Source organism: Suricata suricatta, chromosome X (assembly GCF_006229205.1).
Source record: "Suricata suricatta isolate VVHF042 chromosome X, meerkat_22Aug2017_6uvM2_HiC, whole genome shotgun sequence".
NCBI lineage: Eukaryota > Metazoa > Chordata > Mammalia > Carnivora > Herpestidae > Suricata > Suricata suricatta.
Genome location: NC_043717.1, coordinates 42,119,976 through 42,142,783, shown reverse-complemented (window position 1 = coordinate 42,142,783; position 22,808 = coordinate 42,119,976). Strand labels below are relative to the sequence as shown.

Below are 22,808 nucleotides of genomic sequence, written 5' to 3'. Positions count from 1 at the left end.
CCTGCCAGATGTCATGTAAATCCTTTTCATTTCTACACCTGTTTACTAATTATGATTGTTATGTATGTCAAGGTAATTTTCCCCAGGCATACCTGATTTATTTCTATTTCCTAATGACAAAATATCCTTGCTTTACTTAGGGCCATGGGTTTTCTTTTTCTTTTCTTTCTCTTTTATCTTTTCATACTTTGTTAGTCATCAAGGCAGATCATACATAGTGATCAAAAAGAGAAACTGCCAAGTCCTAAAGCACATACTGCTCAACCTGAGTAACAGATGAAAACATAAGACTATAATTATATTTTCCATTGCAACTTCAACTTCGGTGCTTTTGCAAGAACATCTAATGTCAATTTCTAACATAAATCCTTTTCCTCAATACACACATATTTTAAAAAGAAAACATGTCACAGGAAAATAATGCCTTCCTATATGCTAATGTAATATAATTTTATAACAGAATGAAACTTCTGAGGAAACAAGGTATGTTTAACAACAAAATAAATATAGCATATATGGTTAACCTTTTAAGTTTCCTACTGAAAGGCAGCAGTGAATTTGCATCCTGAAACTAATCTGCACATCCAGTTGCTTTTTCTCTGAAATATGATAGGGTGTCTCACAAAATTATGAAGCATAGTGCTAATGATGCCGGATTTTTGGCATCAGTCTATGCAAATTTCTCTGATGAAATATTTCCCCAAATGGCATGGGATTTTTTTTAACCTTTCCAGAAAAATAAGAAACTTTTTATCAACCACTCTTCTGAACAAAATTTATATTACCACCAATTGCTCTTCTAATTATACTTCAGAAGATTTTTCAAAACTTAAGGCATACATGATGTTTTTAATTGCACACCCAAAGAAGATAATTTGATAAAACACACCAGACTAAAAGATTAATCTTGGTATTGGACTTATTAGGCACATCTTAAATTTCCAGAATAAATCAGATGTGAAACTAATATTATTTTCAAAGGATTCATAAAAGCCACTCTCAGGACAAGGAGCTTTATCTAAATGCACAAATGAGGGGCATCTTCTCATTGTACTAGTTATATGCACTTTTCCTCATTGAGTAGCGGATACTTTCTGGTTTATTTGTGGAACTTGTTTTTGTAGGAAAGCATAGACATAGCGCCTAATCTTGCTGGTTTCTGTTCCAGAGAAATGTTTCCAATACCCCCCTTTTCTGATAAAATCCCAGGACCGGCTCTGTTTGGACTTCATAAGCCTTTATAGTTTCTTGACAACTGTCTCTGGTTTATCATCCTCACACTGAATGAGAGGCTCTCCACTCTGCTCATCAATGCTCACAGTCTTGGGAATGTTGAATTCGGTGATTTGGATGAATCCAGCAAGCAGTGAGACGTTGCTTAACGACCTCAAAGGGCACGTTCAGATGAATTACTGTGTCTACTTGATAAAATCCATCCAGGGCTTCTGCCTGTGGAAATGCCCTTGGAAAACCATACAATAGCTAAATTGGGTGAGGTTTTTCAGCTCATGAAAGGACAGCTGAGGCAGGACATCATCTGGGATGAGCTTCCCTTGGTCAATGAAAGTCTTGGCTAACACACCAATTTCTGTGCCCCGAAGCATGTCGTCTTGAAGCAGGTCCCCACTGGAAAGGTAATTCAGCACAAAGTGTTTGGAGACACGCAACAACACAGCACTGTTGCCTGCTGCAGGCACTGCCAGGATCACTGCAGGAAATCAACCTCCGCCCCCAGGGCCCCAGGGAGAGGCTCCAGGCCTGGCATCAGGGCTTGGCAGCGGATTCCCCTTGCTCCGTGGCCAGGCAGGCTGCTGAGCATTATTAGTCTCATCCACAAACACCCTCCAATTTGGAACATAAAATTGTCCTTCACGTCATGTAGAAATTTAGTGAGATCTGAATTAAAACTGCAAGTGGAGCCCCAGAATTAAGGCCATGAAGTTTTTGCCAATTTTTCATTTCAGCAGTTGTTAAAATTAATTCGGTACCTATGTTATAGATGCACAAATGCCAATTAGTGCCACTTTACCTTTTTCTTGTAGGAACTCATTTAGTAAATGGTTTCCAACTGGGTCAGATTCTGGACCTTTGTTTCTTTTTCTTCTCTTTTTCTCCTCCTTCTCCTTTGTCTCCTCCTCCTCTTTCTTCCTCTCCTTTCTTTTTTAAGTTTTTTAATTTTAATTCCAGTATAGTTAAATGCAGTGTAATATTAGTATCAGGTGTACAATATGATTGAACAATTCCATACAACGCCTGGTGCTCATCACAAGAGCACTACTTAATCCTCATTTCTCTCTCTCCTTCCCTCCCTCCAACTCGCTCTCTTTTTCTCTCTCCCCATCTACTTGGAGACATTATCCCTACCCTATTTATTTGTAAATTTATTTATCCAGGGAGCCTAAAATTGGTATCAATTCCCTGTGGAATTTTACCAGACATTAAAAGCAGAGTTAATACTCATTTTTCTAAAGCTATTCCAAAAAAATAGAAATAGAAGGATATCTTTTGGACTCATTCTACAAAGTCAGCATCCCTTTGATTCCCAAACAAGACAGAGATCCAGCAAAAAAGAGAACTACAGGCTAATATCCTTAAAGAATACAGATGAAAAATACTTAACATGATACTGGCAAATTGAATTCAACAGCATATAAAAAGAATTATCCACCATTATCAAGTGGAATTCATTCCTGGGTTAGAGGGCTGGTTGAATATTCAAAAATCCATCAATGTGAAACTTCACATCAACAAAAGGAAAGATAAAAACCATATGATTCTGTCGATAGATGCAGAAAAAGCATCTGACAAAATACAGCAACCTATCTTAATAAAAACCTTGAGAAAGTCAGGATAGAAAGAACCAGGATAGAAGAAACTTACTTAAACATCATAAAAGCCATTTATGAAAAGCCCACAGCTAATATCATTCTCAATGGGGGAAAACAAGAGATTTCCCCCTGAGATCAGGAACATGACAGGGATGTCCACATTCACCACTGTTATTTAACATAGTGCTAGAAGTCCTAGCATCAGCAATAAGACAAAAGGAAACAAAAGGCATCAGAATTGGCAAATAAGAAGTCAAACTTTCACTTTTTGCAGATGACATGATACTCTACATGGAAAACCCGACAGACTCCACCAGAAGCCTACTAGAACTGATCCAGGAATTCAGCATTCTCCCAGCGTAAAAAATTAATGTACAGAAATCGGTTGCATTCTTATACACCAATAATGAAGCAACAGAAAGAGAAATCAAGAAACTGATCCTATTCTCAGAATTGCACGAAAAACCATAAATTACCTAGGAAGAAACCTAACCAAAGATGTAAAAGACTTGTATGATGAAAACTATAGGAAACTTATAAAGGAAATTGAAGAAATCACAAGGAAATGGAAAAACATTCCATGCTCATGGATCATAAGAATAAACAATGTTAAAATGTCATTATTACCCAAAGCAATCTACAAATTCAATGAGATACCCATTAAAAGTTCACCAGCATTCTTCTTAAAGCTAGAACAAACTCTCCTAAAATTTGTATGGAACCACAGAGACCCCGAATAGCCAAAGTAATATTGAAGAAGAAAAGCAAAGTGGGAGCCATCCCAATCCCAGACTTTAGCCTCTACTACAAAGCTGTTATCATCAAGACCATACGGTATTGGCACGAAAAAAGACACATAGACCAATGGAATAGAATAGAGAACCCAGAACTGGACTCACAAATGTATGGCCAATTAATCTTTGAAAAAGCAGGAAGGAGTATCTAATGGAAAAAAGACAGTCTCTTTAACAGATGGTGCTGGGAGAACTGGACAGCAACATGCAGAAGAATGAAACGTGACCCTCAAAATGGATGAAGGGCCTGAATGTGAGACAGGAAACCATCAAAACCCTAGAGGAGAAAGCAGGAAACAGCCTCCTTGACTTGAACCCCAACAATTTCCTACTTGACACATCCCCAAAGGCAAGAACAAAAACTGAACTCTTGGGACCTCATCAAGATAAAAAGCTTCTGCACTGCAAAGGAAACAATCAAGAAAACCAATAGTCAACCGACAGAATGGGAAAAGATAGTTGCAAATGACATATTGGATAAAGGGCTAGGATCCAAAATCTACAAGGAACTCACCAAACTCCACACCTGAAAAATGAATGATCCAGTGAAGAAATGGGCAGAAGACATGAATAGATACTGCTCCAAAGAGGACATCCAGATGGCCAACAGGCACATGAAACGAAGCTCAGCATCACTCATCATCAGGGAAATACAAATCAAAACCACACTGAGATACCGCCTCACACCGGTCAGAGTGGCTAAAATGAACAAATCAGGAGATTATAGATGGTGGCGAGGATGTAGAGAAATTGGCACCCTCCTATACTGTTGGTAGGAATGTAAACTGGTATAGCCACTCTGGAAAACAGTGTGGCGGTGACTCAAAAAACTATCAATAGGACTCTCCTATGATCCAGAAATAGCACCGCTAAGGATTTATCTAAGGGATACAGAAGTGGTGATGCATAGGGGACGTGTACCCCAATGTTCATAGCAGCACTTTCAACAATAGACAAATCATAGAAAGATCGAAAATGTGTCCATCAATTGATGAATGGATCAAGAAGATGTGGTTTATATATACAATGGAATACTACATGGTAATGAGAAAGAATGAAATCTGGTCATTAGTAGCAAAGTGGATGGACCTTGAGGGTGTCATGCTAAGCGAAGTAAGTCAGGCAGAGAAGGACAAATACCATACATTTTCACTCATATGTCTCACAGGAGAAACTTAACAGAAGACCATGGGGAGGGTAAGGGGTGAAAATTAAGTAGGGAGGGGGAGGGAGGCAAAACGAGAGATTCTTGAATACTGAAGACAAACTGATGGCTGAAGGGGTGGGTAAAGGAGAAGGGGGTAATGGTTATGGAGGAGAACACTTGTTGAGAAAAGCAGTGGGTGTTATATGGAAACCAACTTGACAATAAACTAAAAAAATAAATAAATAAAATGTGTTTGCAAGCAGAATGGACCTCAAATAACTAAAGAAACCCTGAGAAAATGAAACAAAGCTGGAGGCATCACATTTCTTATTTCATACTATACTCCAAAGGCATAGTAATTAAAATTAGTATAGTACTGGCATAAAAATAAGCACAAAACCCAGTGGAACAGAATATAGAACCTAGAATTAAACCCTCACATGTACTGTCAACTAATATTCAACAAGGGAACCAAAGACACCTGATGAAGAAATGGTAGTCTCTTCAACAAATGTTGTTGGGAAAACTGAACAAACACATGCAGAAAATGAAACTGGATCTCTATCTTATACCACTCAAAAATTAATTTGAAATGGATCAAAGACTTAAACCTAAGGCCTTATATTAAAAACGTCCTAAAAGAAAACATAGGGAAGGAGCTACTTGAGATAGGTCTTCACAACGATTTCTTTGATAGGGCACCAAAAGCACAAACAGCAAAAGCAAAATTAAACAAAGGGGTCAACATCAAACTAAAAAGCTTCTGTATAGAACAACGACAACAACAGCAACAATAAAAACAACCAACAAAATGAAAAGGCAACATAATGGGAGAAGATTTTTGCAAACCATAAATGAGGGGTTATCCAAAATGTATTAAGAACTTGTACAACTCAATAACAACAGAAATCCAATTCACAAATGGTCCAAAGAATTGAATACATATTTTTCCAAAAAAGACATCCAAATAGCCAACAGGTATGAATGAAAAATTGCTCAACATCAATAATCATCAGAGAAATGCAAATCAAGAGATTCCAAATAGGTCAAAAAAAAAAAATCTTGAAGAACAAGTCGGAGGATTCACACATCCTGATTTCAGAACAGATTACAGAGCTACACTAATCAGAAGAATGTGGTGCTGGCATGAAGGCAAATATTTAAACCAATAGAATAGAATAGAAAGCTGAGAATAAACCCTTGCATGTGTGGTCAAATAAGTTTTGACGAGGGTGCTAATAACTGTCAATGTAGGAGTTTCTTCAACAAATAGTGTTGGGATAACTAGAAATCCACATGCAAAAGAATGAACTTGAGCTCTTAATTTATACCATATACAAAAAATTAAGTTAAAATTGATCAAAGACCTAAACATTAAAACAAAACAAAATGTATAAACAAAACATAAAATTCTTAGAGGAAAACATGGGTAAACCTTCATAACATTAAATCTGGCAATGATTTCCTGGATATGACACCTAAAGCATAGGTAACAAAAATAGATAAAGATTAAAATTTAAAATTCTGTATCAAAGGACACAATCAACAGAGTGAAAATTAACCTGCAGAATGGGAGTAAATACTTGCACATCATACATGTGATTATATTATTATTCAGTTTAATATCCTGAATATATAAAGAATCCTTACAATTGAGCAACAAAAAAACAAAAAAAATCCCATTTTAAAAATAGGCAAAAGATTTGAATAGACATTTATACAAAAATTATATACATATGCCCAATGAACATATGAAAAGATGCTCAATAACACTAATCATTAGGGAAGTGCAAATCAAAACCACAATAATATCACCTCACACCCATTGGATGGCTAGCCCTCCAAAAAATAAAAGAACCCTCCCCAAAACAGAAAATAACAAGTGTTGTCAAGGATGTGAAGAAATTGTAAATTCTGTGCACTGTTGGTGGGAAAGTAAAATGGTACAGCCACTGTGGAAAACAGTAGGATGGTTCATTAAAAATTGAGAATTACACCTACCATATAATCTTGAAATTCCATTTCTGGCTATATTCAAAAATACTGAAAGAAGGGTCTTGTAGAGATAATTTGTTAATGTTTTTTTTTTTTTTGAGAGACAGAACCCAAGTTGGGGACAGACAGAGAGAGAGGGATACACAGAATCTGAAGCAGTCTCCAGGCTCTGAACTGTCAGCACAGATCCTGATGTGGGCTTAAACTCACAAGCCAGTTAAAAGCTTAACCAACTGAGCCTCTCAGGCGGCTCTTGAAGAGAGATCTGTATATCCATGTTTGTAGCAGCTTTATTCACAGTAGCCAACAGGTGGAAGCAATACAAGCATCCATTGATGGATAAATGTAAAAAGACATTGTGGTACTATTACAAGGTAATATTATTCAGCCCTAGACAGGACAGAAATCTTGACTTATGGTACAACATGGATGAACTTTGAAGACGTTACCCTATGTGACATAAGCCAGTCACAAAAAGACAAATACTATATGATTTCCCTTATAGATCTAAGGCACTCAAACTCTTAAGCAGAAAGTAGAATGTTTGTTAAGGGCTTGGGGAGGGGGCAATTGGATGTTGTTATTCTTTGGTTAGAGTTTCCATTTTGTAAGATGAAAAAGTTCTGTGGCTTTGTGGCACAATAGTATGAATATACTTAACACTACAGACTTCTGTACCTAAAATTGTTTTAAGATAATAAATTTTATATGTATTTTACCATAATTAAAAAATTTTAAGCAACTATTTATTGAGTGTTTATCATGTGTCAGCTATTAAGCTCTGTCCTTTAATAACATATGTTGTTAAAATTTTATTAGAGAGAGAGAATGTGATACTAGGGAAGGGACAGGGAGAGGAGGAGAGAGAATCCCATGTAGGCTCACTGTCAGCACAGAGCTCGACATGGTGCTCAATCTCATAAATTGTGAGATCAGGACCTGAGCCAAAATCAAGAGTTGGATGCTCAAGCAACTGAGCCACCCAGGAACCCCTTTAAGAACATATTTTAAAAACAGTTTTCTTATATGGAAACTCCTATGTTTCTTCTCATTTTATGGACATTGAAATTGAGGCTCTAAGCAATTTTGTGATTTTCAGGATCTCATAACAAGTTGACCATAGCTTCAAAGTCAGACATTCTGGGTTTCTTTAAAAAAAATTTTTTTTTAATGTTTACTTTTTTTGAGAGAGAGAGACAGAGTAGGAACAGGGGAGGGGCAGAGAGAGAGAGAGAGAGAGAGAGAGAGAGAGAGAGAGAATCTGAACCAGGCTTTGAGCTCAGACCCCAACGCAGGGCTCAAACCCATGAACCTTGAGATAATGACCTGAGCTGAAATCCAGAGCTTAAATGACTAAGCCACCCAGGCACCCCTATACATCCTGGGTTTTAATTCCAATTTTACCATTGACTTGCTGTGTGGTCCAGACAAGTTAGTGAACCTGGGGTCCTATGTTTTTTCATCTCTCAAATGGGCACAATAATAGCATTTGCCTTCCAGATTTTTGTAAGGATGAAAATAGATAGTGTGTTAAATACTCAAAACAGTATTTGGGATAAAGAGGGATTTTGCATGATTAGTATTATTATCATGTACCCAGATATTTCTGACCCGAATAGCTAGACTCTCAACATTCCACACAATGTCAGAATCTGTGTATTCCTCAGTGCTAGATCATCATATCCTCAGATAAAGATCAAATCTCCATCAAGAGCACTGGAATTCTGTATATTCTGCCTGAAATTATGGCATTTATTATTTCACATTTTCCCTTCTGAGTAGAAAAATGTACATAATTGATAAATCTATTTATTGACTATATACCTGGGCTATGCTAATCCCTAATGCTCAAATGATATATGAGAGAGGTAGTAATTAAAAAATTTTTAAATGTTTAGTTTTGAAAGAGAGAGTGCAAGTGGGGGAGGGGTGGAGAGAGAGAGGGACAGAGGATCTGAACCAGGCTCTGCACTGATAGCAGACAGTCCAATGTGGGGCTTGAACTCACGAACTATGAGATCATGACCTGAGCTGAGGTCAAGAGCCAGATGCTTAACCGACTGAGCCCCCCAGGCACCCCAGTAGTAGCTAACAATTACTGAAAACTTACTGTCAAACAAGCTGACAGATTTGGTAAGTAACAACAAACTGAGGTAGATTCAGTTTATTAGTTACATAGACAGGAAAAGTAATATAAACATAGTGTCACCTCCCACTCTCTTGTTCCACAGGATGATATCAAAGCAAATTAGCCAGATGACAGTCATCATCAGTGGTGTGGAACTCTGTGGCTTAGGCTAGTCATTTCCATATTGCAGCTAGGCATTGGACTATTCTATAGCTTTCAGTTGTACACTAAGGTCAGTGGGCAGGGAGGAATCAAGATGAAAACTATCAGAACCAGAGAAGTAACAAGGGAGATGGTGAGAAATGGTCTTGTAGCAGCATCTCAGAAACCAGCCTGTCTTTCCATATTCCTGGAGGACAACAGGGCATTCTACCTAGCTCCAGGTCAAACAAAGACAAGTTTGTTGGTGTGCCAGTGCAGAGGATCTTCCCTACATATAATGTGTGCCATAAACAATCTGATGCTTGTGACAACTCTTAGAGGCATATTTTATCATTCCTAAATTGTAGATGAACATACTGGCTAAGAAGAACAGAGGAACTTGCTTTGAGACCCAAAGTAATACAGGGTAGATGAAGATACATATGACTCTAGGGCCCATGCCTTTTATCCTACACCAAACTGCTCTCAGTCTTACCTGTGCACAAGGTAGATATTAACTGTCCTTCCAACTGGACTATAGGGTCTTTGAATACAGAGAGCAAGATTTAACATACACTGGTAATACCTAACTCAGTACAAAGCAATTATCATACAATAATTATTCACTTATTCAAAGGAATTCATTTTGTACTTACATGGCTTACTGATATAGTTGAATTGTTTCTAATGACAATTTTTTACACAATCTCTGTAACAAATGGGTTTTTCTCTTAAATGGAGTGACAGGAGAATAACTGTATGGCTTGATAATGATAATGCAATTCCTTGTTCCTGAAAGGGAACAGAGAGAGAAACAGACATGGACAGAGATACTGATTTTTTCATTGTACAGAAAGTAACATAGTAAAAAATTTCACTGTAGATTCAGAATATCATATAGGTTTGACTCCAGGCTCCACTATTTTTTTGATAAATAGCCTTGGGTAATTTGATTACATTTCTCTATATCTATGATTCATGTCTAATGGGGCACCTGGGTGGCTTAGTCGGTTGAGCATCAGACTTCAGTTCAGGTCATGGACTCGCGGTTTGTGATTTTGAGCCCCGTGTCAGGCTCTGTGCTGACAGCTAGCTCAGATCCTGGAGCCTGTTTCCAATTCTGTGTCTCCCACTCGCTCTGTTCCTCCCATGCTCGCACCCTCTGTTTCTCAAATATAAAGTTTAAAAAACTTAAAAAAATTTTAAATTTAAAAAGTGAAAATGTGAATGAGACTAGTACTACTGGTCTCAGATATATTGAATATTAAACTGTACACACATATGTACTTTTATACATTTACACATACATACATTTATATATGTGTGTATATGTATAAATATTTAAACAATGATGGCACATAGTTAGTATTCATTAAATAAGGTGTTTCTCAGCCACTAATTATTGTGTCACATGTCTTTTTGAAGTAACCCAAAATTGTAGCAGCATATTCACGATTCCTGAGAGGTGTCTTCCAAATTTCTGTTTCCTTATTTCATTCTATTTGAGGACTGAAGTCAACCTGACCTTAATGGAAAGAGTTTATTTTAAAAATTCTATGTTACATTTGCTATGGGCTGAATCTTGTCACCCCAGAATTCATGTCAGAGCCTCAGTACCTTAAAATGCAACTGTATTCAAATAAAAGCCTTTAAAGAAGTGACTAATAAGACCATCAACGTGGGCCCTAAACCAATCTGACTAGTATCCCTATAAGAGAGAGTTTGGACACACAGGGGAAAGACATGTGAGGACAAAGCAAGAAGGCACCCATGTGCCATCCAAGGAGAAAGGCCTCAGAAAGAAAAAAAGAAAACTTGCCAACACATTGATCTTGGACATCTCACCCCCAGAACAGTGAAACCAATTTTGCTGTTGTTTAAGCCCCCCAGGCTGTGGTATTTTGTTATGCACCCCAAACAGACAAATACCATACAATGTGTTTCTGTTGCTCTTTCTAGACTAAAGTCTAGATTCTTCTCTCTTAGCTGATTCTTCTCTCTTACCGCACACAGTAGGTGCATAATAAATAACTGATCACTGAACAGTGCCAAGGAGGTAGGCTACGAGAAGGAGTTGCTATATACTGAGCATGTAATATGGCAGAAGAAAAACAGGGTGGGGATAGTTTAAGAGTAGAGGGATTTGAGGTCATACAGACCAATACTTGAATCTCTACCCCCGACTTTATAACTGAGGGGCCTAGCCAAGTTCTGTATCCTCCTCCATGTAGTTAATTGACTCACAGAGCATGCTCTGGGTACACATCAGCTTCACTGCCAAATTTCAGTGTGACTGTGGGATATTTTTTGAATATCTCTGTAACTCATTCTCTTCATCTATAACTTTGATAATAATGGTTTTAGGGCTGCCTTGAAAAGATGACATGATTAAGTGCTTAGAACTGTGCCTGATTCAATATAAGCAGTCAATAAGGGTTAGCTCTTAAAATGTACATACCTCAGGGATGACTGGGTGACTCAGGTGGTTAAGCATCCGACTTTGGCTCAGGTCATGATCTCATGATTCGTGAGTTCAAGCCTGTGTCAGACTCTGATGATGCTCAGAGCCTGGAGCCTGCTTTGGATTCTGAGCCTCCCTCTCTCTCTGCTCCTCCCCTGCTCATAATCTGTCTCTATCTCAAAATTAAATAAAAAGTAAAAAAATTGTTTTAATGTACATACCTCAGGACCAGCAGTTAAAGAAACTCAGTAAGTGTTGGTAATTAATACTAGTTTATGGCAATTGATACTAACATCATTTCATTTCATTCTTCTAACAATTACTCAGCATAGGTGATAATACCTGCTTCATATAGAAATCGAGTTTCTGTGGTTAGGAATCCTAAACAAGTGACCCCTGAGAGAAAGTATTGGTCAAACAGAGAAAAGTTACACGTGTTTACAGATATTGTTACTAAAATGTCAATATGGTTTTCATCCTAATTTTTTTTCATCCTAAAATTTTATCTCATGTAGACTGACTCATTTTGCTGACTTTTCAGCTTCATTGAAAAGAAACAAATGTGAAGGAGAACTGAATATCCTGCATCATACATGAAGTGGAATTTATGCTGGCTTTCTAGTCTGATAGGACACTACTGGGTTTTATAGACTTAGTCTTAAAGACTTTCTCTCCTCCTTGTAAAATGAAGATGACCATACTTATTTTGAAGGTGTGTTGGGAGGTTTAAATTGAATAAGGTACATAAACGTCCTAACTTTATGGTATGTACTACATAGTGAGTTTTTATAAATGGTTAGTTTGAGATATCTTTACATTTCCATCATATGTCAAGGAGCCTGATTCATGGCAAATTATGAGCTTTCAATAATTTTTTTAATGAATGAACTAGAGCAATGAATTGTAAAATTTTGGTCTCAGAAACCCTTTACACTCTTAAAAAATTTTTGAGGATGTTAAAAGTGCTTCAGCTTATATGAGTCAGATCAATTGATGTTTATTATGAGTCAAAACTGAGAAATTTTTCAAATACAAGAACATACAAATACACATTCCATTAAATGTCAGAGGATAATGTAGACATGGGTCCTGTCATCTCTGGAAAAATCTGCTATGCATTAGAGAGTGAATAAGAGTGGAAAAGGCCATTAACTTTTAATATGATTATAAAAATAATTTTGACCTCTCTAACCCCAGGAAATGGCCTTATGAACCCCTGACCTTGAGGGAAATGCCACAAATTTTAGGGAACTCTGAATTCAGGGAAATCCATCTGGCAAACTGAAGGTTTGACTTATAACCTGCCTTTTGGATTCACTACTCTCCACTAATGTCTTTACCTTGTCTTCAGAAGCGGCATGAACGAAGGAAACTTGATACTGTGGTAACTGAGGTATTTGGTCCAAGGAATCATAAATATTTGTCCAACTAGTTTAACTCAAAAAAAAGATATAATAAAGTGGGGATAAGGGAATGTGGGTAAATGAGTAACATTCTTTGATATGGCCTTCAACCAACTAGTGGAGGACTGGTAGTCTTGTTTACCTCCACAAAATTGCTCTAAGTAATGTGTGTATTCTGAGATTATCATTGTATACCCAGATTTAGAAGTGAAAAATTTTCATGGGATGCCTGGGTGGCTCAGTCAGTTGAGTGTCCATCTTGGGCTCAGGTCATGATCTCACAGTTTGTGAGTTCAACCCCAGTGTTGGGCTCTATGCTGACAGCTAAGACAGGCAGAGCATGGAGCCTGCTTCGGATTCTGTGTCTCCCAGTCTCTCTGCCCCTTCCCTGCTGATGCTCTGTCTCTCGAAGATAAATAAATATTAAAAAATACATTTAAAATTAAGACTGTAACAAGAGATTAAGAAGGGCATTATATCTCTCATGCTCTCACGCTCGCTCTCTCTCTCTCTCTCTCTCTCTCTCTCTTTCTCTCACTCTTCAAAATAAACAAACATTTAAAAAAGTGAATAATTTCCTAATGGATGGGTTGACCAAACATAAAATGGACAATGAATATATAAAAATACTCTAGTTTTGATTCTGAGATTTCAGGAGACATATGTAAATCAGTTAGGGGACAACTGTGTAAAAACTATATTCTAAAGTGTTACATTTTGTTTTCTTGGGATAATGCCTCTTCCCAAGGGAAAATAATGTACTTATTTAGAAACATATTAAATTATAAATGATTCTTCTTTTGAAGTATTAATATTAACATGTGTCCAAGTTCAATACATAAGGGTGTTTTTCATGAGGTGTTTTCTGGCATGTTTTGCTGCTTTGAGGTTGTTAATAACAATTCACAAATTTCAATATAATATTTAGGAAACTAGTAGATAATTAGTTTCTATGTTTACTAGATTATAGCTGATACTAGGCAACTGAACTAAGTATATATCTCCATCTTTTAATTTTGAAAAATTTCAAACATTGAGAAAATTTGAAAGAACTGAAAGAAGACTAAAATGAATACTCACAGGGGCACATGGCTGACTCAATTGGGGGAATATGCAACTCTTGATCTCGGGGTTGTGAGTTCGAGCCCCACGTTGTGTGTAGAGATTACTTAAAAATAAAATCTTAAAAAAAACATAAAAATGAGTACCTGAAGACAAATGTCAATAATCTTCCATATTAGCAGCCACACACTCTATTTATATATATATATATCATCTATAAATTATTTACCTAAACTTTATGCTATACCATTTTAAGGAAATACTCAGATATTATGACACATAAATATGTCAGCATTCATCTCATAAAAATAAGGGCATTTTCTATATCACTGTTCACAAACAAAGAATTTAACATGAATTCAATGATATTATATCAATATTTTTAATTTTCTCAAATGTTCCTCAAATGTCTTTCATAAACTCTTCCCCCCTAATACAAGATTCAATCATTTGATTTGTTGGATGTATGCCTCTTTTTTCTTTTTTAAAGATCTAAAACAAATCCCTCAACCATTTTTTAATGTTTTCCATGACACTGGACTTTTGCACACTCCAGCCAATTTTCCTTTAGAATATCCCACAATCCATGAAGTGCCTGGATGGCTTAGTCAGTTAAAATGTCTGACTCTCAATTTTGGCTCAGGTCATGATCTGTTTGTGGGATCAAGCTCAGCATCAGGCTCTGCACTGATGGCATGGAGCCTGCTTGGGATTCTCTCTCCCTCTCTCTGCTTCTCCCCTGTTCATGCTCACTGTCTCTCAAAAATAAATAAATAAACAGTTTTAAAAAATAAGAATATCCCACAATCTATATTTTTTATTTTCTTCATGATTAGATTCTAAACATTTTTGGCAAAAATAATATATAATTGGGATTATATATTTAACACAGTACATCAAAAGGCATATAATGTCAGTTTACCACAATCTAAGTTATTCTGGTGACCATCTATCTTTCTAGTTAAATGAATTTTTCCCTTAGTAATTACTATGTAACCTGTGAGTTACTAACTTTAATATCCTATCCTCTAGTAATAGTTCACTCAATGATTTTATCACTCATTGATTATCCTGGCTAAATCAATCATTACATTGTATACTGCATTTATTAATTAGTATTCTTATTTCAAGAAGAATTATTTCCCCAACTTTTACCTCTCATTCTTCACTCTTTTAAAAAAAATCACTTGTGCTACGGGGTGTATGGGTGGCTCAGTCAGTTAAGTGTCTGACTTTGGTTCAGGTCATGATCTCACAGTTCATGAGTTCAAGCCCCACATCGGGCTCTCTGCTGTCAGCAAAGAGCCTGCTTCAGATCCTCTATCCCCCCTCTCTGCCCCCTTCCCTGCTTGCTCACTCGTTCTCTCTCTCTCTCTCTCAAAAATGAGTAAACACTATGAAAAAACTTAAAAATCTCTTGTGTTACATAGATTATAAATTTTTTAAAGCAGTGACTTTTTCTATTCTTCCATATGCCATTCCTAGAGTATTTAATGTCTCACTATATGTCCTAAATGCACTAAAAATATTAACTAGATTGAAAAGCATGAATCAGAGAAATCACAATCCTGCTTCATGTTACTAATAAAATTTAATGAAAGTTTCCACTACTGAGAACTCACCATATGCCACACACTAGGCTGAACACATTAAATGCATTATATTTTTTTATTATGACAGCAATTCAACAAAGTAGATATTATTTTTAACCAATTCACATAGGATATAACTGAGGCTCAGAGAACTTAATCATCTCAGGGAATGTTTAATAATTAACTGTTGATGATCACATCAACTCCTGATATCAAGGATTCTGTGATCTGACCCTGAGCAAAAATCTAGGCAGAAAAAAAAATTACTCCTAGTACAATAGCATATTTAGGGATCTGTGAAATTGAATGTTATAAGGACCTAACAAACCTATCTGAACAATGTTATAGACTGTTGTTGATGTGTTAGTCTTCTCTTTTCTAGTGGTACCTAGTAAATAATTATATGTCCCATTGATGGATATTCTAAATGTATACCAGGCATTTTATATACCATAATGCTTTTAATCTCCATATGATACCTCAAGTTTAATGTCAACAGAAACAAGGATGTACATACAAAATCAATAGCTTTGAAACAATTGACAGACTGTCTTCCAAAGTAGTCATACAATTTCTCAGACTCAACAGTAATGAATGACAATTCCTGATTCTGTACATCCTTGCCACATTTGGTATTGTCAGTATTTGGGATTTTATCCATTCCAATAGATGTGCAATGGTATCTCACTGTAGTTTTAATTTGCAGTTTTGGATTCACTGGTAAATTCTACCAAACATTTAAGAAAGAATTAATATCAATCTTCCTAAAACTTTTCCAAACAATTGAATAGAAGAGGGAAGATTCTCAAACTCGTTTTTAAAAGGTTTGTTATCTTGGGGTGACACCTGGGTGGCTCAGTCAGTTAAGCATCTGACTTCATCTCAGGTCATGATCTCATGGTTCATGAGTTTTGAGCTGGGGCTGTTGGGCTCTGTGTTAACAGGTCAGAGCCTGGAGCCTGCTTCTGATTCTGTGTCTCCCTCTCTCTCTCTCTCTACCCCTCCCCTGCTCACGTTTGGGGTCTCTCTCTCCCTCTCAAAAATAAATAAACATTAAAAAAATTAAAGAGTTTGTTATCTAATAGCAAAGCAAGACAAGGACACTACAAGAAAAGAAAATTAAGGAACAGTACCCCTGATGAATATAGATGCAAAACTCTCTAATAAAATACTAGAAAACTAAATTCAACAGCACACTAGAAGGATTACATAACATGATTAAATCAGTCTTATTCCTGGGATACAAGAATGCTTCTACATATGCAAATCTATAAATGTGATACATCACATTACCAAAATGAAGGATAAAAATCATACGATCTTCTCAATAGATGCAGAAAAAGCATCTGACAAAATTCAACATGCTTTCATGATTAAATTTCCCAACAAATTAGGTATAGAAGGAATGTACCTCAACAAAATAGAAGAATACATGATATATAACATCATACTCAATAGGGAATATCTGAAATGTTTTCCTCTAACAGCAGGAATAAGACAAGGGTACCCACTTTCACCACTTCTACTCAAAATAGTGCTAGAAGTTCTAGCCAGAGCAGTTAGGCAAGATAAAGAAAAAAAAGCCCTCCAAATTCTAAAGGAAGAAGTAAAATTATCCCCCCATTTGCAGATGACATAATCTTACAGAGAGAAATTCCTAAAGATTCTAAAAAAAAACTGTTAAAACTAATAAATGAACTCAGAAAAGCTGTAGGATACAGAATCAACATACAGAATTCACCTTTGTTTCTATACACTAACAATGAACTACCCCCAAATACCTTAAGTAAACAACCCCATTTAGAATATCATCAAGAAGAATAAAATACTTAGGAGTAAATTTAACCAGTAAGTTAAAGATCTGTGCACTGAAAACTATAAAACATTGATGAAAAATTGAAGATACAAGTAAATGTAAATATATTCGGTATTTATGGATTAGGAGAATTAACATTCTTACAATGTCCATTCTGCCCAAAGCAATCTACAGATTTAGTGCAATCCCTTTTAAAATTCCAATGGCATGTTTCACAGAAACAGAAACAATATAATCTCCAAATTTTTATAGAACCACAAAAGTTCTCAAGTAGCTTAAGCAATCTTGAGCAATAATAACAAAGCTGGAGGCCTCACACTTACTGACTTAAAACTATATTACCTATATTACAAAGCCATAGTTATCAAAACCATATGATACTGGCATAAAAATGGGTACATAAACCAATGAAAGCAAATAAAGAGCCCCAAAGTAAACACACACATATATGGTCAACTAATATTTATTTGACAAGGGAGCCAAGAATACTCAGTGGGGAAAGGATGGTCTCTTCAATAAATGGTACTGAGAAAACTGGATATCCACATAGAAAAGAATGGAGTTAGACCCTTACCTTACATCATACACAAAAATCAACTCAAAATGCATTCAAAATTTGAATGTAAGACCTGAAACCATAAAACTCCTAGAAGAAACCATAGGGGGTAAGCTCCTTGACATTAGTCTTGATAATGATTTTTTTTTGGATTTGAGAACAAAAGCACAGGCAACAAAAGCAAAAATAAACAGGTCGGACTATAGCCAACTAAAATGTTTCTGAGTAGCAAAGGAAACAATAAAAAAAAGGTAACTTATGAAATGGGAGAAAATATTTGCAAACCATATCTGATAAGGAGTTGATATCCAAAATATATAATGAACTCATATAACACAATAGCCAAAAATATAACCTGATTAAAAATGAGCAAAGGGCCTGAATATACATGTTTCCAAAGAAGACATAACAACAGGCAAAGGTACATGAAAAGGTGCACCACATCACTAATCTTCGGGGAAATGCAGATGAAAACCACAAGGAGATATCACCTTATACCTGTTAGAATTGCTATTATCAAAAACTCAAAAGATAAATATTGGTGAGGGTGTGGAGAAAAGTGAACCCTTGTGCACGGCTGGTGGGAATGTAAATTGGTTCAGCCACTATAGAACACAGAATGGAGGTTCCTTGAAAAATTAAAAATAGGACTACTCTATGATCCAGCAATCCCGTTTCTGGGTATATATCCAAAAGAAATAAGTCACTATCTTGAATAGATATGTGCACTCCCATTTTCACTGTAGCATTATTCACAGTAGCCAAGATATGGGAAAACACCTGTGTCCAGTGAGAGATGAATATATTTAAAAATGTGGCACATAGACACAATGGAATATTATTCAGGCTTTATTTTTTAAGTTTATTTTTATTTGAGAGAGAGAGAGAGAGAGAGAGAGAGAGAGAGAGAACAAGCAGGGGAGAGACAGAGAGAGAGGAAGACAGAATTCCAAGCAAGTTTCTCACTGCCAGCACAGAGCTCAATGTGGGGCTCAAAATCATGAACTGCGAGATCATAACCTGAGCTGAAGTCAAGAGTCAGGTGCTTAACTGATTGAGCCACCAAGGCACCCCTACTCAGTCTTTGAGAAGAAGGAAATCCTGCACTTTGGACAACACAGATGAACCTGGAGAACATTATACATTAAGTGAATTAGGTCAGACACAGAAAGACAAATATTCCATAATCTCACTTATATGTGAAATCTTAAAAAAAAAAAAAGTTGAACTTCTAGTAATAGTCTGTTGAATGATGGTTACCGGAGTCTAGGTGGTGAGGGGAAGTGAAATATATTGATCAAGGGTACATGGTTTCACTTATACGATGAATAAGTTCTGGTGATCTAATGTTTACCAAGGTGATTATAGTTAATACCAATGTATTGTATACTTGCAATCTGCTAAAAGAATAGGTCCCAGGTGTGCCTGGTTGGCTTAGTCGGTTAAGCATCTGCCTTCAGTTCAAGTCATGATCTCAGGGTTCATGAGTTCGAGCCCTGTATCAGGCTCTTTGCTTTCTATTCCATGCTTCAGTTTCTCTGTCCCCCTCTCTCTGTGTCACTCTCTTGCTCATGCTCTGTCAAAAATAAGTGAATAAAAAATTTAAAATATTAAAAAAAGAATAGACCCAACTGGCCACACCACACACATAAAGTAATTATGGGAAAGAATAGGTATGTTAATTAGATTGTGGAAACCTTTTTACAATGCACACATATATTAAAACATTACACTGTATACCCTAAATATACACAATTTTGATTTGTCAAAAATAAATGACTTTTTTAAAAAATGGCCAAAAATTCCTGAATTGATATTTGAGCACTTACTACACCATAGGGGAGATGGAATTTTCCATTTTCTTTCAGCCAAGTTAACCACCTACCAAAAATGGAATAATAAAAACATAATTAATAAAATTTCTGAAAATAAAACTCATAATTTAAAATACATTAAAAATATAAGTAACAGGTATTAGGAATATGATAGAGGAAGTAGAGGATAATGCACTGATGTGGAGCCTTTCCTAGAGAAAATGATGTCTTAGAGTTGAATGAAAGATGAAAAAGAGGTACAAAAGTGAAGGGGGCACCCAAGAAAGGAGTTATTAGGACTCTCCACATATGAGAGATAGTCTTCCTTGGATATTTCTCCTTTGAACTCTCCCTCTTGGTAAGTCAGGATTTGTAAGTATCTGGATAAAAGTAACCCACCACTCTCAGATACAACCTGGACTATCTAGTTTATTTATCACACTGGGATAAACCCCTTCTCTATTCCATAGGCCACATCTGTCCCATTGGGACAGAGTTTGGCTGTGGGAAGGCTTGGCAGAGTGAGGTCTGATCTCAGTTTGGCTGAGACAATGCAAGTATCTTTGGCAAATCTGGGAGTGAAAAAGCCTGGGACAGGAAATTATGGTAAACTGAAAAATATCTCCCCCAAATATTCATATCCTAATCCCAGAACCTGTGAATGTTAGTTTACATGGCAAAAGGGACATTGCAGATGTGATTACGTTAACGATCTTGACGTGAGATTATCTTGGGCTATCCGGATGGGTACAATGTAATCACAAGGGTCCTTTGAAAAGTTAGGCAGACTGGCCAGTGAAGAGAAGGAGACATGCCAATGGACAGGGGAATGAAATGGAGACAGAAGGAGGGAGAAGTAGGGAAAGGAAGGGAGAGAGGAGAGGCAGGAATAAGGAGAGAGGGGGAAAGGGAAAAGGAGGGAGAGGGGGAGAGAGAGAGAAGATGCTATGCTGTTGGCTTTGAAGATGAAGGGGTAGGCAAACTTTAGAAACTGCAAAAGGCAAGGAACAGATTGTGGCCTGGAGCCCCCAAAAGGAAGTCAGCCCATTTAGACTTCTGACCGCCAGAACACAAATAATAAATTTGTGTTATTTTAAGACACGAGATTGTGGTAATTTGTTACAGCAACAATAGGAAACAATCCCAGTGCCTTTCTTGACTATGAGACCCAACTCAGCCTTCAGTGAATGTTGTGATGTTAAAAAGCCTGTGAAAACCAAGGCACTCATCTGGAGAAAAATCAGTCTTAGAAAAATGGGCAGGGTCAGGCGTTATTCCTGTAAAGCCCTTGAGAATAGTATTGCACTTGTGTCTGCCCCACCTGTCTGGAGGACACCTGGTGGCTATTGATCTCAATGACAGTCCTGGGTGTTGGAGTCACAATTGCTTCCGTTTTTCTCCCCCCCCTCTTTCTCTACCCTCCCCCTTTCCATCTACTATTTCACTCTAGCTCCACTATACAGGTGTTTAATAAATAGCTGTTCACTGTGCAGTGTCACAGAAATAGAGTAGAAGGAGCTACCATTTACTGAGCATAAATGAGGCAGGGGGTTTAAGGTAGGGAGATTTGGAGTCACACAGACCTGGACTTGAATCTCCACTGCCAACTTTGTAGCTGAGGAGCCTGGCTGTGTTCCTTGTGTTCTCCTCCATGTAGGGAATTGACTCACAGGGCACTCTTCCAGGGTCAGGCTATCTAGGTCATATCAGCTGTATTACTAACTGTGACCATCTCGGTCTCAGTTTCCTCATTTGAAAAATAAACTTAGTAATATTTCCAAATAGTCCTTGTCTGTGTTCTTAGAGCCCCCTGTTCTTGCTATTTATTTTCCAGGTGAAAGGCATAGATGTTGTTAGGATAGCACTGACAGAATCAAGAACCTGAACTCAAAGATAAGTGGACTTGTCAAATACAGATGAGCTCCTTCACATATACAAAGAGATGGCTTTCTTGGGTTTCTTGTTTCTTCTTTGGCCACTCATTCTCACTCCATCCCAGTATGCAGCTTCTTTATATCTCCCCTTTGCATTCTCATGATACCCCTAAAAGACTGCCAATTCTTTGTTGTAAACCCTTTCATGTAATTTGTCTGTTTGCCTACCACACTAGAACTTGAGATGCTTAAGGATCAAGTTATGTTGGCTTTTACCCATCCAGCATCCAGAATACTTCCTGAACCTTAGCATAGAAGAAAACTAAAAATAAATCCAATGAAAAATTTTCAAACTTAGGAAATTATTGGAAAATGAATTTAGAAATAATATGTATATAATACACCCAATTCTTTACTGTTGTATTAAATACTTTAAATATATTCTTGAATTTACTTCCCCTTACACCCAAAATATAGCATATTATTACTCATAAAGTACTGAGGCCCAGAGAATTGCAGGATCATGTCCATGGTCACAGGGCAGGTATGTGTAACAAAAGAAGCAAGGATATAAACAATCTCCAGGTGTCTATGGACAATGTTAAATAAAGTTCTTAGGAGAAGGGGCTAGGACACAGCTTGCCAATGTATATCTCAGTAAAGTTATTTGGGGATCAGGGAAAGAGCTATTGGCCTTTTTTTTTTTTTTTTTGAAAGAGAGAGGGAGAGAGAGAGAAGAAAGAAGCTCGAATACGCGAGAAGGGCAGAGGGAGAAAATCTTAAGCGGGCTCTACCCTGACTGGACCACAACCCTGGGATCCTGACCTGAGCTGAAATGAAGAGTCAAACGCTAAAACAACTGAGCCACCAAGATGCCCCTGGCCTCATTTTCAAGGCGTGATCAGCTATGGTAGTGGAGACAAAGGGAGACAGCCCCCAAAGTTCTTAAACTGGTGGACTGCCCTGAGTCATCCCCTCACTCTCCAGTCAGCACTACAAGGTGACAAGTCAACGGTCAGATTTGCATTTATGGCTGAGGATGACACAGGCAGGATTAGGAAAAGGAGTGCCGCCCAAACGAGAGGCCCAGGAATCCCCGCTACCATTTCCCCCTTCATCCACCTCCACCCTCACCCTTACCTTTACTTTACCTCACCTGCAAAGCCACTTGTCCAGGCGCCAGCCCCTCACGACTGC

General features: G+C 37.1%; 1 pseudogene; it reads right to left on the bottom strand.

The window, feature by feature from the left end:
- Nucleotides 1-1,073: 1,073 nt before the first annotated feature.
- LOC115283396 overlaps nucleotides 1,074-22,808 on the bottom strand; it is a 22,327-nt pseudogene continuing 592 nt past the window's right edge.